This window comes from Marmota monax, unplaced genomic scaffold (assembly GCF_021218885.2).
Source record: "Marmota monax isolate L192 unplaced genomic scaffold, Marmota_monax_Labrador192_F-V1.1 WCK01_AAM20220418_F8-fsc00457, whole genome shotgun sequence".
Taxonomy (NCBI): domain Eukaryota; kingdom Metazoa; phylum Chordata; class Mammalia; order Rodentia; family Sciuridae; genus Marmota; species Marmota monax.
Genome location: NW_026692941.1, coordinates 387,676 through 406,768, shown reverse-complemented (window position 1 = coordinate 406,768; position 19,093 = coordinate 387,676).

Here is a 19,093-nt window from a genome sequence, read left to right as displayed (position 1 = left end):
CAGTTTTAGAACTTCCATTTGGTTCCATTTTACATTTTTTATATCTTTGCTAAAATTCTTTGTTTTTAATTCATAACAAGTGCATTTTCCTTTACTTCATTGGACACATGTTTAAAAGTGTCTAAAAATATCCTCATTTGAAGATGTCAATTTGTGGATCTTTGCAGGATTAACCAATGTTCTTTTCATTTGAGAATGGGTCATATTTTCTTAGTGATTTCAGACTGAGTCAATTTGGGGTCTATTAGACATTGTGAATATTACACAGGGATAAATCTGGATTCTATTTCTATGTATTTTTCTATGTATGGTTCTATACCTTTTTCTTCAAAATTGCTGATGTTTTGTTTTAGTAAAAATCTAACTTGATTAGATTCAAACTTTAACCCTTTTACATCTGTTCTGAGGAACTCAGATCAAATCTTCTTCTTTTCTAGAACTGGAATTGAACTGGAAGGAGCACTTTACCACTGAACTATATCCCATTATCCCATATATTTTTACTTTTTTTGAGACAGGGTCTCCAGAAGTTGCTAAGGCTGGTCTTGAACTTTTGATCCTCCTCCCTCAGCCTCCCAAGTCCCTGGGATCACAGGTCTGTGTCACTGCACCCAGATCAGATCAAATATTTCAGCTTCATCTGAAAGCTGCTTTGAGTATTTTATATGTACATTTCTCAGGGGCCAGCTGGAAGCTTGAGAGAATTGGCAGAGCATTTGGGACTCTCCTTCATGCCTTTCCCATTGCCAGGATCCACTCTCCACCTTTGGTGGCTGGGGCGGTGCATGTTCTTCACTTTGGTCTTGAGCACAGAATGGCGGCTGCTTTATTGCCGTCCCTTTCAAAATCTCTTCAATTTGTTCATTCTTGACTGCCTTCATGTAGTAGTAATTTGTGTGTTGTGAAATGCTCAGAGTTGTTATTTGTGGGTGACTCAGTTTGAAAGCATTATGCTGTTATATCAAAAACTTAACACCCTCATTTATTTTTATGCTATGAAGATAATTAAATCTCTTGCATTTTTTCTGTTTTCTTCTAACACACTTTTTTTTTCAGTTATACCTTCTACCCTTACCTAACACTTATGACATTTTCCAAAATAAATGTAGTCCTATTTGGATAACAGCTTTTAAGTTAATTCCCTTCCTCTTCCTCCTCCTCCTCCTCCTCCTCCTCCTCTTCCTCCTCCTTCCCCTTCTTCTTCTTATTATTACTATTGTTATTTTTACTCTTCTCATTCTTATTCCTTATTTTTTTAAGCCAGCCACAAAGTCAACATTTCATGATGAGATCATAGACAGCTGAGCCTAGGGCAATATACACAAAGAAAGCTGAACATGAAGCACTATAAAACATGTTACATTTCTGCAGAATATGATGCATTTAGAAAAAAAAGAGACCAAGAAAGAACAGCAAATGAGGTCCAGATAGCAAAATGAGAAATAATGAATAAGAAAAGCAGCCAGATGTACAAAATGGTTGTTTTGCTAGAAAAAGTCCCTGTAGCCAAGCATGGTGGTGCATGCCTGTAATCCCAGTGGCTTGGGAAGCTGAGGCAGGAGGATACAGATTTCAAAGCCAGCTTCAGCAACTTAAGGATGCCCTGAGCAACTTAGAGATACCCTGTCTTTAAATAAAATATTTAAAATTTCAGTGGTTACCCACCCCTGGGTTTAATCTCTGGTGCCAAACAAACAAAAAACAGAAAATAAAGTCCCTGTAATGTGACAGCAAATGAATGAAGTGGACATCCGCTACATGTTCAGTTCAGGGGCAGGTGACAGATAATGACATAAATAAGTAGAAATAGAACTGAAAATACAAGTTTTCTGTAGTGAGATGACTAACAATCCCCTCCTTTCCATATGACATATGTTCCAATATCCTTATGGGTACCTAAAACCATGGTACCAAACCCTATATATATATTGTTTTATTTTCTATTTAAATATACCTATAAGCAAGTTTCCTATGTAAACATACCTATGATAAACTTTAATTAATAAGTTAAAGAAAATACCAATAATAATTAATCATAAAATTGAGCCGTTACAACAATCTACTGTCATAAGTTATGTGAGAATAGTTGCTCTGTGTGTGTGTGTGTGTCTGTCTCCCTTTCTCCCTCCCTCAAGATATTATATTGCTCTGTACCCACCTTTCTTTTTGTGTTGATGTAAGATGGTACAATGCCTGTGTGATGAGATGAAGTGAGCTGAATGATGTAGGCATCATGACATAGCATTAGGCTACCACATAGAGCTATTTGCACACAAGCATTGAAATACTGCAGTAGTTGATCTGATAAATGAGATGGCTGCTAAGTGAATAACAGGAGGGTAACATGTACAGAGTGGACATGTTGAACAAAGGGAAGATCTGTCCCAGGAATGACAAAGCAAGACAACACAATTTTTCATCACATTACTCAGGATAGTGTTGGATTTAAAACTTATGAGATGTTTATTTCTGAAATTTTTTACTTAATAATTTTGACCATGGTTGACTGTGAGTAACTGAAATTGCACAAAGTAAAACAGCAGATAAAGGGAAGACAACCGATTCCCAACATCCTAACAAGAGGAGGTTGACAATTAAACCCAGAATGATATCATTTCAGTGTGACTTCAGTTGAAATGTTGAGTAGATTTGTATATTGTATAATATGGTCACTACTTATCAAGAGTTTATATTGTTTCTCCTATTGTTTCTCCCTGGAGTCTTCGAGTAGTAATGATATTCTTGTCTTGTTTGGAGTGGAAAGCATTTGCCACTCTAATGCTGGACACTCAGTCATGTTTCATTCTAAGGGGATTGGAAGATGCTGTTAGACACACACACAGCTCCTGCAGAGATGGTACAGGAGGGTAGCCCTCAGTTGCCCTCAGGAAAAAAAATACGGCTTCCTTCTGTGTGAAATTAAACTATTTTAAAACAGAATGTTTCCTTGGCTAATCTGATTATTACTGGTGTATGTTTCTCTTTTTACACACACACAATCATGTGTGTGTGTGTGTGTTTTATATATAAAATAAAAGAACATAACCTGGCCCCTGGGATGTAGTTCTCTAGTTCCTAGAGTCCCCAGGATGGCTGAACCACAAGTGACCTGCTCTCTTACCTATAAGCTCAGTCATTTAGGTCCATAAAACTGGTATCACATCATTGTCACACTGTAGACAACATTCTCAATCTCCTGTCTTCCTTAACCTAAAGTCTATCTACTCTTGCTTGTTCTTCTTAGAGAAGCTACTTGAAAGACTAATTTGTATGTTCTGTCTTGACGTCCTCAATTTCTAGCCATTTCTTAGTTGACTTAAAAAATATGATTATAAAATGTGTCAAATCTTTAGAAATAACGTATGTGTCATACATATAAGCTATAAATGTTAATGCGTGTGATAAAAGTGATACAATATAAGCCAATGCTACTGTAGACCCTTGGGTACCTCCCCCAGGGCATCCCTCTCTGCCTACCTTGGGTGTCCACTATTCTAAATTTGTGTTTGTCATTTCTTCCTATTCACCGAAGTTCTACCTGTACAAATGTATCCTTTAACAATATTTTTCAGTCTTAAACTTTTAAATAAGTTATACCTTTTTAAATATTTGCATTTCCTTATAATTTGGTTAGAGGTATCTGTTTTGCTGTGAGTGATTGGAATATTCATCTTTTTTGATATGTTGAATTCCATTTCATGACTGTAATTTACTTATCCTTTCTCTTTATGAATGACATTTAAAATTTCTTCAATTTTCATCTTTTTTTTTCTTTTTGTCCTTATTATACATTGCCATATAGAAGATTTCTGTCTGCTTTTATAACTTTTACAGAAATTTCCAAATTACAGTTTCCCTCATATTCAGCTTTAAATATTCACATTTTGCTGGACATTTCTATTTTTGCATCTCACAGGTACCTCATAATCTTTGATTGGGCCCTAATCTTCAGGCTCCATATAATAATTATAAAATGCTGACAATTGCACTTAACAGACATTCTGGAATCCATTCCCTCCTTGGCCTTCCTACCATGCTTATATGACTGCAGTCTCTTATGTTCCTTCTGTGGGCTGATGAGATAAAAACCCAATATGTTTCTTGGCCTAAATCCCTGCCCTGATACATCATTGATACAACCACCAGAGTGATTTATCTGAAACACAGTTTAACATATCACTCCCTAAATCTAAATATCCCTTGGCTTTGAGTCACCTGTACTGTGAAATCCAAGCTCCTTATTATGATATGTAGAGAATTCTCACTCTGGCCTTATCCCTTACTCCTCTCTGTTTTACCCTTTACATTCCAAAGATCCAAAGATCTGTTGTTCTCTGCACATATCATGTGATTGCTCCCTCCATGCCTGGCATACATCATTTCTTCTGCATAGAGAACTAGTCATACCTTTATTCAGCTGAGTACTATGCACTTATCCAACAATATTCCACTCACTTGCCACCTTGTTATTGTTTCCTGTCCCACTTCTCTCATAGACCTTAATACATTGTGTTGACTGTGTAAGTTTATATGTCTATATTCTCTCCTAGATATAAACTAGTTAATGGGAATCTTTTTATTTATTTTGTATGCTCTGCATATAGAGTGCCTGGTTCCTAATATTTTCCCCAAAGATGAAAATATGACTATTGGTTTGAAATAAAGGAGACTTCAGGTAGTTCATCAGACCCTGTGACAGTGACCTAATGAGATATCCCTGAGACCACTAATATCCTTTTTCCCAATTTCCAATCAATTGTCTGATGTCTAATTAGCTTATCTCAGTGCCGTATAATATATAACATATGGTCGCTATTGAGAGATACAAACTATTATAAATGAATATGTTGGTGAATGTTTGTACACCTACTGTACCAGGGATTAATGGTGTATATCTACTCCAAATTTAATGACATGAAACAACTACTTTATTGTGTCCAATTCCAAAGGCCAGAAATTCAAAGAAGGCACAGTGGGAATATGTTATCTCTGCTCAATGATGTCTTGGTTCTCAGCTGGGGTGATTTAAATATCTGGAGGCTTTAATCAACTGGGGCCTTCTTCAATCATATGTCTGACACCTGAACTGGCATTTTTTCTAATTTTATTTTATCTACTTATTTTTCATCTGATGCTAAAGATCAAACTCAGTGCCTCACATGTGCCAGGCAAGCATTCTACCACTGAGCCACATCCCCAGCCATGGACTGGCATTTTTTAAAGACCTTAAATACCTACACATGACATTTCCAGGTGGCTGGAGGTTCTCACAAAACAGTTGCTAGATTTCATGGAGGCCTTCCAGTTAAATCAGGTGGAAGCTGCATGGCATGTTATGACTTCCCACACAGAATCACATCTGCCTTCTCAATTGGTTGAAGCAATCATAACTAAATTATGTCTTATCCTGTGAGGGTACTGAGAGAGTACAACGCCTAGGACCAGAACCCAGACTCATGGATGGGACTGCCTTTAGGAAGCTCTGCCTGTGTGCCAGCCAAAGTTGGCGTTCTTCTTGGGACTGTCCTTAAAGGAAGGGACCATGGCTTTCTTATTGACCTGGACTTCCTGGGAGAGGTGGAGTTGCAACAGATAGTGAAAAGAACACGTTTCTCACTTTCAAAACCATATGCCTGGTGTGTTTCAGGGATATAATTGATCTTTAAAAGGTTGACCTTCTGGGACATACTCAGGGTCTCTCTCTGGGAAACAGACTGTCAGGATATTAGTCCTTTATTTCCAAACTTTTCAGGTTCTCATCTTTTTTTTTTCCTCTCCCTCCCCCAACTTTTTTTTTAATCAATTAACTGTCTTTCAATTTGGAGAAACAACTATTGCCCCAGGAGATATTTCCATAAATGCAGGCTTCACCCCAATGTCAAAAAAATTCATGTTTTGAAACGCATCCCTTTCCTCAGTACTTGAGCTTAGCAGCCAATATTGTCTGAAGCTGCTGATCCGAGTCCCTGCTCCTGGGTCCTCACAAACTTTGCTTTATTTTCTGCAGAGTAGGCAGTTACCTCTTTTCTACTCCAGAAGTGGCTTTTTTTTTCTGAACAGAACTATATATGCAGTTCCAATCCATGAGAGGATGGACAGCAGGCAGCCCACTTGAAAAGCTAGAACATTTTATCATCTAAGGAAAACTTCAGGGTATGCTTCACAATTCCCCAGGCTCACAGGCTCCTTCAGGACTGCTCCAGGGTTTCTGAGCTTCTCCTCTTGGCACCTCCTTTGCTATCAAAGGATTGCCATTGATTCTCTGGACTGGGCCTCCAGAATTGCTGCCAAATCAAACCTCTTACCCTGCCTCCCAGGCTTGCTCCTTCCTTCTCAATATTCCTTTTTTTCCCATGACATGCTTAAGGATTTCCCACCTTCTTCTTTGAAAAATAATCAATCAAACCCAAGGGAGAGTTCAACAGTTTCAGGGGGAATGGTAGGATGCCAAAATGAGAAAAATAAAGGGTTCATTCCTAAAGTTGAAATTATCATTTTCCGGGAGCAGAAACATTCTGGAATCCAGGATGTGAGGCATTCTGTTAGGAAGTTTGACTTTGTGGGGTTTTTGTTGTTGTTGTTTGTTTGTTTGTTTTCTGTTTTATTTTGTTCTGGTTTTGTCCTGGTGAATTCTGTCTCCATAGATATTTTTCTACTTTACAGCAAGGGTGCTGCTTATGTTGTTTTGCTTGAAGGGAGGTGGGGATGACTGAAATTCTGCTTAGCAGTTCCTATGCACCAAAATTAACAGATTTGTCCCATGGCAATTGGCTCCTGCTGCTTCGGTTGGCTGGGCCTGCTGCTCAGGGACTGCAGGACTCCTAGTCCCCTGCTTTGATTTCCAAATGGGATCATGCCGTGGGGCAGAAGAGCTGCTGCCTTTGTCAGGCTCTCCTTGTGCATCCTTTACAGATAAGTGGGCTGCAGCTCCTGCCATATGGGCTGCTAATGGTGCAGCTGCCCCAACTGAGAGGCAAACTCAGGACTGAGGGAAATGGGTGTACTGAACAAATGGAGTCTATCTTGGAAAGGGCGGTGCACAGTGTCTGGGGAAGTTCCCTGGGGCTTAAGTACATATTGATGAAAGCCAAGCAGAATGTTTGAGAAATCTTGCCTGCTAAAGGCCAAAGTCTGCCTGCTCTGAACCTACAGTATTGAACATTTCATGTCAACCTCCCTAGGGATCAAGTGCTTTGGTTGTTTACTGGGGCAACTGCAAATGTAGACATTGGAATAAGATTGGGTTTGAAAGCACCTGCCACCTAATACCATCATGAACTCAGGCAAGGTAATCAACTTGAGCTTCTGTTTCCTTCTTTGTAAATTGAGGATTCTAATATCCATCTTACAGGTTCGTTATCATAATTAGATGGGAAAATATATGTAAAGGGCTTTGCATGTTGCCTGGTAAAAAGAACATGAGATCTGTAGCCAGATGAACCTTGGTAGAAATCCTGGCTCTATTACCCAGAATTGGAAAAGACCTAATCTCTTGGAACCTCAGTTTATTCATCTATTAATGGTTTAACAAATTTTTTAGTTAATTGTTATAAAAATTAAATAAAAATTTATGAGCATTGGAAAAGCACATATTGGAGGCACATAAAGGCTGATTTCACCTTCCTTCATCCTCTACAGCAAGCTCCCACTCATCCAGGCATTGTGTAGGAAGTGATTTCCCCTGCCACCATCACCAGTTTATCAAGGCCTGCCAGGACCTTGGTAAAGGTTCCATGTACCCAGGACACAGCCATAATCAGGAAAGGATTTTCTGCCTAATGTGGCAAAAAGAAAAGGTGCATTAATGCAGAACCTCCAAACTGTACATGTAACAAAGACTAGTAATCATTTGTCAATGGCACAAGCTGAGGATTTTATATTTATATCAGTTGCAGATTTATCACATTTCTTCCAGACCACCCAATGCACTTAAAAAGGAACATATGAAAGTCATTCCCCTCTATTAAAAAATATGAGGCCTAAGTTGTAGGGTACAAAATTGCATATAAGTTGCTTTTGAAGAGAAGGAGCATTTGATGATAGAAAAAAGAATCAAGAAAAAGATAGCAAATGTAAGAAATCAAGGTGTGAAAAAAACCCCAGAAAGATAACAAAAGAGTTCATATCCATTTCATGGGGGCAGATTAAGTAGGACAGTGGCAGAAGGAGAATGACAGGAAAGGAGAAGAAAGGGAGTGGGGTCAAGCATACCTCTTCATACTCTCTAGCCTCTTCCTTGAGTGATCTCTTGAGGATGGGAGAGGCCATCTGGTAAGGGGCCAGGCAGTCAGGAGGTTCATTCATTATACTGGCACCAAGTGTGCTGAGCCTCTTGAAGAGTCCTGAATAGACTTAGGCAAAGAACCTAAGGTCCCGGATATGTTTCTGTCCCTGAGGTAGGAGGTCAAGTTTAAGAAAGACACATGATAAATAAACTCTGCAACTGTATCTCAGGAAGATTGCAGAGCTGATATGTGCACTTAGGGGGAAGAAGGCTGGGTAATGATAAAAACTAGGATACTTGGGCATTCTGGGATTGTCATAGTCTAGGACAGAACTCCGAGAGCACAAGGCACCTGGGAGTCTTTCATTACTCTTATTTACATCTGGTGCTTCTGAATACCCAAGATTCAGCAGTCGGGTATAGAGAGCTGCAGAAATTATTGCTTATACTTTTCAGATGGGAAAAGAAGGTACAGGCATTATTAGATTCATAGAGTATTAGAGATGCAAAGGATCTTAGTATGTATGTTTACCAAAGGGATACACCGTGGCTCACCGTAAACACAGAAGTCTGTATATACTGAAGTTATTGACACAGGCTAAAAAGCTGAACGGAACAGAGCAAAATCACAGGAGAGAGAGAATGAGAGAGAGAGAGACAGACAGACAGATAGACATAAACAAACTGAAACCTAAACTCCTCTTTAAAAGCTACAGCAATGGGAGTTTTAAGCTTCCTAGCAACCAAAACAAAGAAAACAAATGACCTTCCAGCTCACCTAATCCAACCCCCTCATTTTATGGATTAGGAAATGATGGTCTATATTATTTTTAAAAGCTTTTCATCAATGAAATGTGTTTCTGTACCTAAGCATGGAATTATTTCTACTTTACTGTTTCAGATTGATTTTTTTTCAAATGGGCTTTTTTCACGAGGCACCGCTGACCTCCCAGAAACCAATTACGCATCAGAGCAGTACAAAATGCTACATGAAAAGTTAACCTTCAAGGAGCTATAACTGTTCACACAACAAGAAAACAGTCCCTTTACTGGGAGTACCATTCTCCTGACCATCTGCAATCTTCATATTCTGGAGGGCTTTTAGGCTTCTTCTAAGTTGCCTCTAATGTTTTAAATCCTTTTATCATCTCACTGTGTGGACTTGCTTTTCCCCCAATTTTCAATTTTTGCTTATCGTTGCTGGGCTTAGGGCAAAGTGAGAGGGGCTGCAGAAGTACCCTCACTTGATATTGATTATGTGCTAAAACTTACTCCAGGAATTGGACAGCTAATTTAACAGGTTACTTGGCAAGTCTCTGACCTTAGAGAACAGGCTCCTCCTTCCTGATCACTGCTGCTACACCAGACAATGCTCCCTCCAGACGTTTTTGAGGACAACAAGTGGACCACTGGAGGCCTAAAGTGTCTGAGGCAGGAGTGAGAAAAATCGTATTGGGTGGGAGCCATGCTGTATCACTGATGTGATGCAAATTGTGGCCCTGGGGGCTGAGAGAGCTGTGAGGGATGCTGTGGAATAGAAACAAGGACTCCTCATTGATTTTGCACCCATGAGCCTCCCTACCCAAAAAAGAGCAATAGATTCACTCTGTCTCAGCAGCATCTTGTTCCATGTGGGTTTGCAGCAATCGGGTCTGCATGGGATGCAAATACCTCCACACAGGTGCAACCTAGTTGCCTCTTGGCTTACTCTATGCTGGTTGCCTCTGTCTCCCATTTCAGGGCTTTTACACTCAGCAACATGCATGTGTGACCTGTAGTGCAAACCTTGATTAGGGGACATGGTGGCAGTTTATAACACTTCTTGGTGGATGGTCCTGAAGGAATAAGCAACCCATTACATCTAATGGTGGCTGTCTTATTCATGCATTTTTTTTTCCAGATTTATTCTCCTTACCCTTTTCTCCTGTTCAGCAGAGTTCCCTAGTGAATGAAAAGCATGAAAACCTCTGATCAGGCTCAGCCTCTTAGGGAACCCAGGCAAACAAAGATACTCATCTTCCTGGCCATTCATCCTGCCTTTCAGTAAGCTGCATTAGGGCTGCCTGGTCAAGATCACTGAGTGAGTAACTTAGAATCTATGGTGAATTTGATTTTTAATTTTGGCCACCAAGATTTGATTTACTTTCTTTGGGAAAAACAACAACAACAACTTTTTTCTGGCACCCTGTTCTCCACTCCTGGCTATAGGTTGAAAGGCACCAATTACTCTAGCTCAAGGAGTGAACATGTGACTTCTTTCCAGCCAATCAGAATACTGTATAACCCCACCAATGGCTGGCCAAGTATGATCACATGATCCAAACTGAGCCAAAAGAACAAAATAAACTTGTGCTAGAATTATTGGGCAAGGAACATTTTGTTTTTCTACTAAACTTGAAAATTAGAACCTAGAAAATGTGATAATGGAGGGACTGGGGATATGGCTCAAGTAGTAGCGCACTTGCCAGGCATGCATGAGGCACTGGGTTCGATCCTCAGCACCACATAAAAATAAAATAAAGATATTTTTTAAAAAGAAATAAAATGTGATAATGGAGCTACCAGAAGCCACCTTACCAACCCAAGGGGGAAAGTCATCTCACAATGGGCCCAACACAGAGAAAATAGAGCTGAGGATTTGGTAGTCTCTTCTTATCAAATTGTGGCTTAGGCTCTAGACTTCACATTCATCTGAACTAATTCATTCCCTTTTTGTTTAAACTAGATATTGCTCAAATTTTCAATGTCCTGGCTGATAAATAAAGATCCTTCTGCCTCAAATTCCTTATTTTTAAAGTCCATCTTATTGTCACTTCTAGACTGTATTCTAAGGTTTACTAAATGTTAAGAATCTTAAAAGGGATATCTGTAATACTTAAAAAATAGCTATAAATATTACTCCCAATTATTTGCCACATAAGAAAGAAAACCTCTGTTACCTTTAATGGCTGCTCCTAGATTCTAAACCTTCTCTGATGCCCTAGACATAATCATTATCTTGAATTTTGTGTTAGATTCACAAGCTGTGTGTGTGTGTGTGTGTGTGTGATTTTTTTCATACATATGAACCTGTATCATTTATTGCAGTCTGCATGATTTTTGACTTTCTATAAATGCAATCACACTGTTTACTTTCTTCCTTTTCTTGCATTTTAAGCATACTACATTCTGGGATCCTTCCAGATGGTTGCATATAGTTATAGTACATTTATTTTTAATGATGTATACATATACTACAATATGTTTTTGCAGTTGGTGGAAATGTTTATTTCTAGGTTTGTTTGTTTGATATTACAAACAATTCTCATATGAACATTCTGATAATGTGTCCACATGAACGCATAGTTTTTTTTGAGGGTTTATATCTAGGAGAAGAATCTGTCATGGTTTATTTGCAGTTTCAAATTTACTAGATAAGGAAAAATTATTCTTTAGAGTGATTTTACTAAAATGTACATCTCATAAACCACTAATAAGTATAGTTTTTTCATAATTTCTACAATACTTGATATTATCAAAACTTGCTGTTTGCCAATAATGATGAATATGAAATTGTATCTCATCATGCTGTTTCAACTTCTATATTTTTTCTGATTAATAATATTGAAACCATAACTGCATCATAAGGATTTGACAAATATTTGCTCTGAAAGTAAATGTTGTATGATATATTAATATTTTATTTTAAAGTGAACCCATGACAGATTTATTGAATTAACTAATCAATGAGAAAATAAACAAAATAGTCAGATTTTCAATGATAACTGAAGAGAGTGAGGTATTTGTACTGGATGAAAGGAAGAGTGCTTAAATAACATGGCTATTGCATACAAAATTTAATTAATAATGTAATAAAACTGCAAGTTTTGATATTATCTCTTCTATAATAGAGAAGTCTTGGATTCATACAGGTATTTTTTTTTTTTATTTTTGCATTCCCAACTGATAGCAATCATTTACATTGCTCTCAGTTTTCTGCAAGTTATTATCTATCCTTATAGAAGTTGAAAACTACTCTAAATAATAGTAAATTGCAAGTTGAACAGAGAAGACCACCTCAAGAGCAAAGGTGGTCAAAGCCATTATTTTTGAATATTTATTTTTTAATTGTATTTGGACACACTATCCTTAATTTATTTATTTATTTTTATGTGGTGTTGAGGATTGAACCCAGGGCCTTGCATGTGCTAGGCAAGCACTCTCCTGCTGAGCCACAACACCAGCCCAAAGCCATTTTTATAAAGAGCAAGATGGTAAATATTTTGGTCTTTGTGGGCCACATGGTCTCTGTCTTTGAAAGCAGCAAGAGGTAATACCTAAATAAAGGGGCATAGTTGCATTCTAACAAAATTTTATTTTCTTAAAATCAAATTTAAAATCAAATCAAATAAAAATGGCCAAAATATTTGACCTGTGAATCAGATTTTGAAAACTCATGTCCTGGATAATTAGATTCTCCACAGGCAAGCCTACTAGAAAACTCCAGAAAGTACTCTGAGAGGATATCCCTGTGGTCTATTTTTATGGTTGGGATATATCTTTTTTTATAAAAAAAAAAAAAAATGAGGGTCTCCCTTTGGACCTTAGAGAATCTCCTAGGATTATTCTCAACCACCAAAAAGATAATCTCATTGTGTTTCAGCCTGATTCATTTACATAGTTGCAGTGAAAAGTGTTAATTAATGCAAATAAGTCATTTTCTGATACTGTCAGCAAATCTAGAGCCCTGTGGCATTAAGCAACTTCTAAGGGCAGAAAATTAACTTCCATTTGAAGAAACAGAATAGTTTCTATTGTTTCAGCAATGTGTTTTATTTTCTTTTCTAATGTGCATCTAGGAATTAAACTAAAACATTTATCTCTATCAGTTTTGCCTGCAATGTCTATAAATGTTAATGAATTTCTATCTCCTGTAGCAAATTTCCTGGCTAATCTATAGATAAACTTCCTTACCACCGAGTTTTGGATGCTTTAAACCACGGGTCTGATAGCAAAATTTTGATATTTTGAGGATCAGAAGGTCTCTGTTATATCTGTTCATTTCTACAGTATGGCTTAAATCTGTTCATTTTCATGGATGTGCTTATGTTCTAATAAAACTTTATTTACATAAACAGTTAACAGGCTGGATTTGTCCCACAGGGTAGAGTTTGCCAACGTCCTGTTTCAGTCATAAAATAGATTCTAGCCTCATTTTATTATTTGATGTTATAGAAGGTAAAGAAAAGCAAACAATATTCCAAGAAAAATTTGTCATTTTTAACAGAAAGAAAATCAATTCTATTATTTCATCAGTAAGCTATTTGCTACTAAAGGCATCACAACTCTTATAAAAGCTCTTTGAATAAACTCATCAAAAACTGTGTCAAACTTTACAAAATGTTTCCATATTTTATTTCTTCCTTTCAGACTCATTATTTGTCTGTAATATAATCCAAGGATAATAAAATTCTTTACTGAAAAGGGAATTTATATTTTTCTTCACTATTCACTTTTACATTTGAGAACATTAAGAACAATAAGAGAAAGATCAGTGGCACAGACAAAGCAGGAGGAGGGAAGGAAGGAGGGATGGGACAGAGAAAGACAGAAGAATGGCTCTGACCTAAATTTCCTATGTGCATATATGAATATACCACAGTGAATCTCATCATTGTGTACATGCACAAGACACTAATTTAATAAATAGCAGGAAAATCAGTAGAGGTAAGGGAACAGAGTGAAGGCAGAGGAGACGGAAAGGGGAAGTACTGGGGACTGAATTACAATAAATTATCTTCCATTCTTTTATAATTACATTAAAATAAATTCTATTGTAATGTATAACTAAAAAGAATCAATAAAAACAAAAAGAACAATAATTTGTTTTATTTTAAGCAAAACTATATATTTTTTTACCTAACAAAAATACCTCATTAGCTTTCATACTAAATTGTACCCTGTGCTTTTATTGCTCATCAAACAGTCTCATTAATGTATATTAATTATAACTTTTGCCAAAGTAAGTAATATCTAGTTAAAAGAAAGAACTAGGAGATAGGTGACAATTGTCAAAGGTAGGGATTTTAATAGAGAAGCAAAGCTCACTTGCATATGTAACACAAACCAAGAAACCACAAATATTTTTTGCACTTTCTACTTTGTTAAAGTGGTATAAATGAACACATTTGTTATTATCCAAAAGTATAGACACGCTATGGAAATCAGTATGGAGATTCCTTGGAAAACTGGGTATGGAACCACTATTTGACCCAGCTATCCTGCTCCTCAGTCCCAAAGGACTTAAAAACAGATACTACATGGACACAGCCACATCAATGTTTATAGCAGCACAATTCACAATAGCTAAACTGTGGAACCAACCTAGAAGCCCTTCAGTAAATATAGGGATAAAAAAAATGTGGCATATATGCACAATGGAATATTACTCAGCAATAAAAGAGAATAAAATCATGGCATTTTCAGGTAAGTGGATAGAGTTGGAGAAAATAATGCTAAGTGAAGTTAGCCAATATTAAAAAAACAAATGCCAAATGTTTTCTCTGATATAAGGAGGCTGATTCCTAGTGGGGTAGGGAGGGGGAGCATGGGAAGAATAGACGAACTCTAGATAGGGCAGAGGGTTGGGAGGGGAACGGAGGGATCATGGGGGTAGAAATGATGGTGGAATGTGATTGGACATCATTATCCAAAGTACATGTATGAAGACATGAATTGATGTTAATATACTTTGTATACAACAGAGATATGAAAAATTGTGCTCTATATGTGTAATATGAATTGTAATGCATTCTGCTGTCATATATAAAAAAATAATTAAAATTTTTAAAAAGTATAGCTACTATATAATGCATAAAAATTGAAAGCTAAAAAGGAAAGACCAAACACACACACTTATTTTTTCTTGGTAGCATTCTATCAGACAGATAAATTAGCCAAGAATTCAAAGATTATACATTAAGCAACTCAATTAATATTGTCTAAAATCTTGTAATTAACTGAATGATTTGGCAATTATGTTTAAACTGACACACTGCAGAACATAATTACTATTGATATAAATCATTTGTCAGAATTACAATTCAATTTAAACACAGAATTTTATATGTTTTCATAATCTGAAACATATGTGAATGATATAAGCTTCTTTAGAAATTAAATTGTCATAAATTTAAGAAGATTAGATTACTCAGATTCATAATTAAAAAAGTAAAATAAAAATCAAATAAACAAAACTTTATTTTCCTTTAAAAGCAAAATGTAATAAGTGAAATGTGCATTTTTATTATATTCTATACCAGTAAAATCAGAAAAAAACATATAGGTGTTTTGAAAACAATTTTATCTGTTCAGAGATGCATTTCCATTATTTGAGTTTAGTTTCTAATTTAGCAGCTTCTATGAAAAGTGCTTTTTTCTTAAAAGGCTAGCACACATAAAACCTTAGAAGTTGGGTGCCTTTGTTTTCTGGGAGTCAAGAGAATATTAGATTTAAAATCTTCTCATCGATGTCCATAAACCAAATAAAACAGATCCCATTTATTTTATCAGACTTATCATTTAATTTATTAGTATATTACATATATTAATCATATATGTTGACACATATGCATACATGACACATATACATATACATGCTATCAGAAGCAAAGTTCTCATTCCCAGATATACAGAGCATGCAGCTTAAGCTTTGTAATTTCAACTATGGGACAAAATAACATGGAAACAAAACTGTACCAACCTCATGGTGAATCATGACCTATTGAGGGGATGTGAACACAGGAGAACTGGAGCCCAACTCAGCCAGGAAACAGAATCAAAGATAAAGATAGAAGCACAGAATTAAAGAGGTAGGGAAAGACAGAAAAACAGTGAAGGAAGAAGAGGAGGAAGACAAGCAGGCAGAAAACAAAAGCAAGCTTTTATTGCCTCTGAGGATTCATCCCAGATGTTAAGAAAAGACCTGTAAGCACAAATAGCCCATAAGCGACATCACTTGAGCCACACAGTCTAATTGGCAATGGGAAGGTAAGCCAACTAGAAATCTGAGTAGAATCTCCAAAAGTGTCAAATATGATTTTTAAAAAGCTGAATGAAAACCACATATCTCATATAAATATGAAGTAAGCATGTGTTACAGATTTATGTAGCTCATTCATGAAGGAATCAGCTAGATGATAAGGCTAATTCTCTAAATATTTATTGACTTAATTCTCTGCTTAAAACCTTTAGTGTATCCTTTTCTTTGCTTTCTTGCATCTGATTGGCATGAAAAAAAATGTTTAAAGAACACAGAAAACTTGGATTACATGAAAAGCAATATTTACAATGAAATTTCCTGCCTCCTTATCAAGTTTTTTGATTCTCCCAAATCAAATGTGTCCACAAAGCCACAAGTCCTCTTATTAAGAGATGTCCAAGGACAAGAGATAGAAAGGCTTTCATGTGCAGTAAGTTTGGGGGATTCCAAGATAAGGGAATTATCAACTGATAATCAAAAGGTTGTTCTTAGTTTTGCTACTGAAATCTTGGAAGATAAGAGATTTAATAAACAGACATGTTTTTCACTGATAATAAGTTTTAGTGTTCTCATAAAGACAGTTGAATTATAAAATATTTCCTATAGACTCATATTATCTACTTTTTTTTATTATGAAAGCTCCAGTCATAAATATGTAGTAAATTAAGCACCCCTTTTTTACTAAAGAAAAATAAATATTATCCCCTTTTCCGACAATATACTAAAAGTGTTGCATGAAACTGATTGAGTAACCATGAGAATGAAAGGGAAAGAGAGAGAAAGCATGGGAGAACTGACTTTTCTATAAAACCATAAAACAAAACACACAAAGGAAAAAAATATCTTCTAAATAAATAGTTTAATTCTCTTAAAAGTGTGAATCAGAAACCATAGCAGATTCCTACATCCCAAAGTAGTGAGAATGACTTCAGACACTCAAGGCCAGGTTGGAAACTTGGGAGAACTTGTCAAACATTAATCTTTGGGAACAAAGAAAATCCCGCAAGTTTTGATAGTGGACTGGATCAAGGCAAACAAGGGAGGTTTAAGATGAGTGATCTAGGGTGAGTGTTTCCATGGGAATAAGTTCTCTGTCTGAAAGCTTTTCCTTTATTGTTCTCACCTTTTTAGTAGGAAAGTCTCTATGGAACTTCTGTTATGAGGCTGCTCTGAGAAAAGACAAAAGTGTTCTTCATGTGAAAAGGTAATAATTAGAGGGAGAACTCTCTTTCCAGAGCAATATTTTTATAAGAATATGAAGCAGATATTACTTGACAATTCTTTCCATTAAAAGATATGAAGTTTGAGTATAGATTTCATGTTATTGTAGTTCTCCTGCCAAGGCTAAATTTAAACAGTCAAGATATTTTGTTTCTATTTCCCATTGGTAGATATCTATAGTCCCCAGTGGATGTTGATTACGGTCCATGATCAACAGATGAATTTATTAACAGCTTGTGGAGTATTTTTTTTTTTAAGATACAGGTCTTGTGGCCTCAAGATACTCCAATTCAATTGACCTAGAATGGGCACTGGAAATCAGCGCCTTTTTAAATACTCTTTAGAATTTCTGATGATTTAGGAACTATTTAGGAGTATTGAGCATTACCTAGGAGCATTTAGAACAGAATTCAGCACACAGATGATGGCAGAGGTAAGTTTTAGGAGGAGAGAACTAGCAAGATGTGGAATTAAGAGATGGGAAGTTTGGCAAGGTTTTGGAATGCGTGTAGAAAAAAAAATTTAAATATTACCTGAAAAGGTAATAATAAGAAGATAGTTCACAAATATTTTAATCAGCTCCAACCAAGATCAAAGTCCAGGTGATTTGTTAAGTCTCTCAGGACATAGCTGCAGCCAAGTAAGACAAGCCATAGTGATTGTGACCATAGAATGTCCATCTCGCTCAAGAGGGAGGGCAGCAGGCATACTATATGCTCAGGGTGATGAATATTCTCAGGCTGTTAGATCATGTCACATATCAGACTAATGACATCTGGTCAAGCTTGAATCTCTGGGATCTGTGATTATGAGCTAATTAAGAGGAAAATGGATTTTATGGATGTGATTAAGCTAATGGTCTTGAAATGAGATCAACCTGGATTATCTTCTTGAAAAACAGAGAAGTGGGGGGCAAGCCATTTAAAGATGAAGGCAGAGTCCAGAGGTAGGCGGCTTTAAGCCAACAAGCATCTGGAACCATCTAGGGCTAGAAAAGGGAAGAATGCACTCTCCCCTGGAATACCCAGAGATAGAACGGCCCTGTGAACACCTAGATATAAGATTTCTCATCTTCCAAACTAGGAGAGAATAAATTTCGGTTGTTTTAAGTCATTCAAACTAATGCATACCTCTGTCATAATAAAGTGGATGTTCCCACCCCCCACACTGCTTTGTACAACATGTATGTGGTGGAAATAAAAATAGAGATGAGGTCCACAAGGGGGTAACCAAAAGTCTCAAATTACTGGGAATGGCATATGTTCAGAAAGGTGGTGAGGGCTACCTTCGAAGGACCATGCTAGGATGGAGTGCCCTCAGTGCATGCTAGTCACGCAACCAAGAAAACAAAGACTACAGAGGACAAAGGCAGTGGCAGAGGAAACAAGGACTAATAGCATTAGAGAACTTTAGTGGCCAGTTGAGGGGCCACATCTACATTGGATTGTTCTTTGGGAAAGGAGGGCTCATTGGAGGATAAGCCGCCCATGATTCCCCATGACAGGGATCACTATGGAGGTACCCGTCATCTCAAATACCAGGTGCGGGGACAGGGCGTGGGGAGCAGCACATCCTAAGGTTATGTGCTCAATTCTTTTTCATTAGATGTTAAGCGTCCAGTGTTTTCT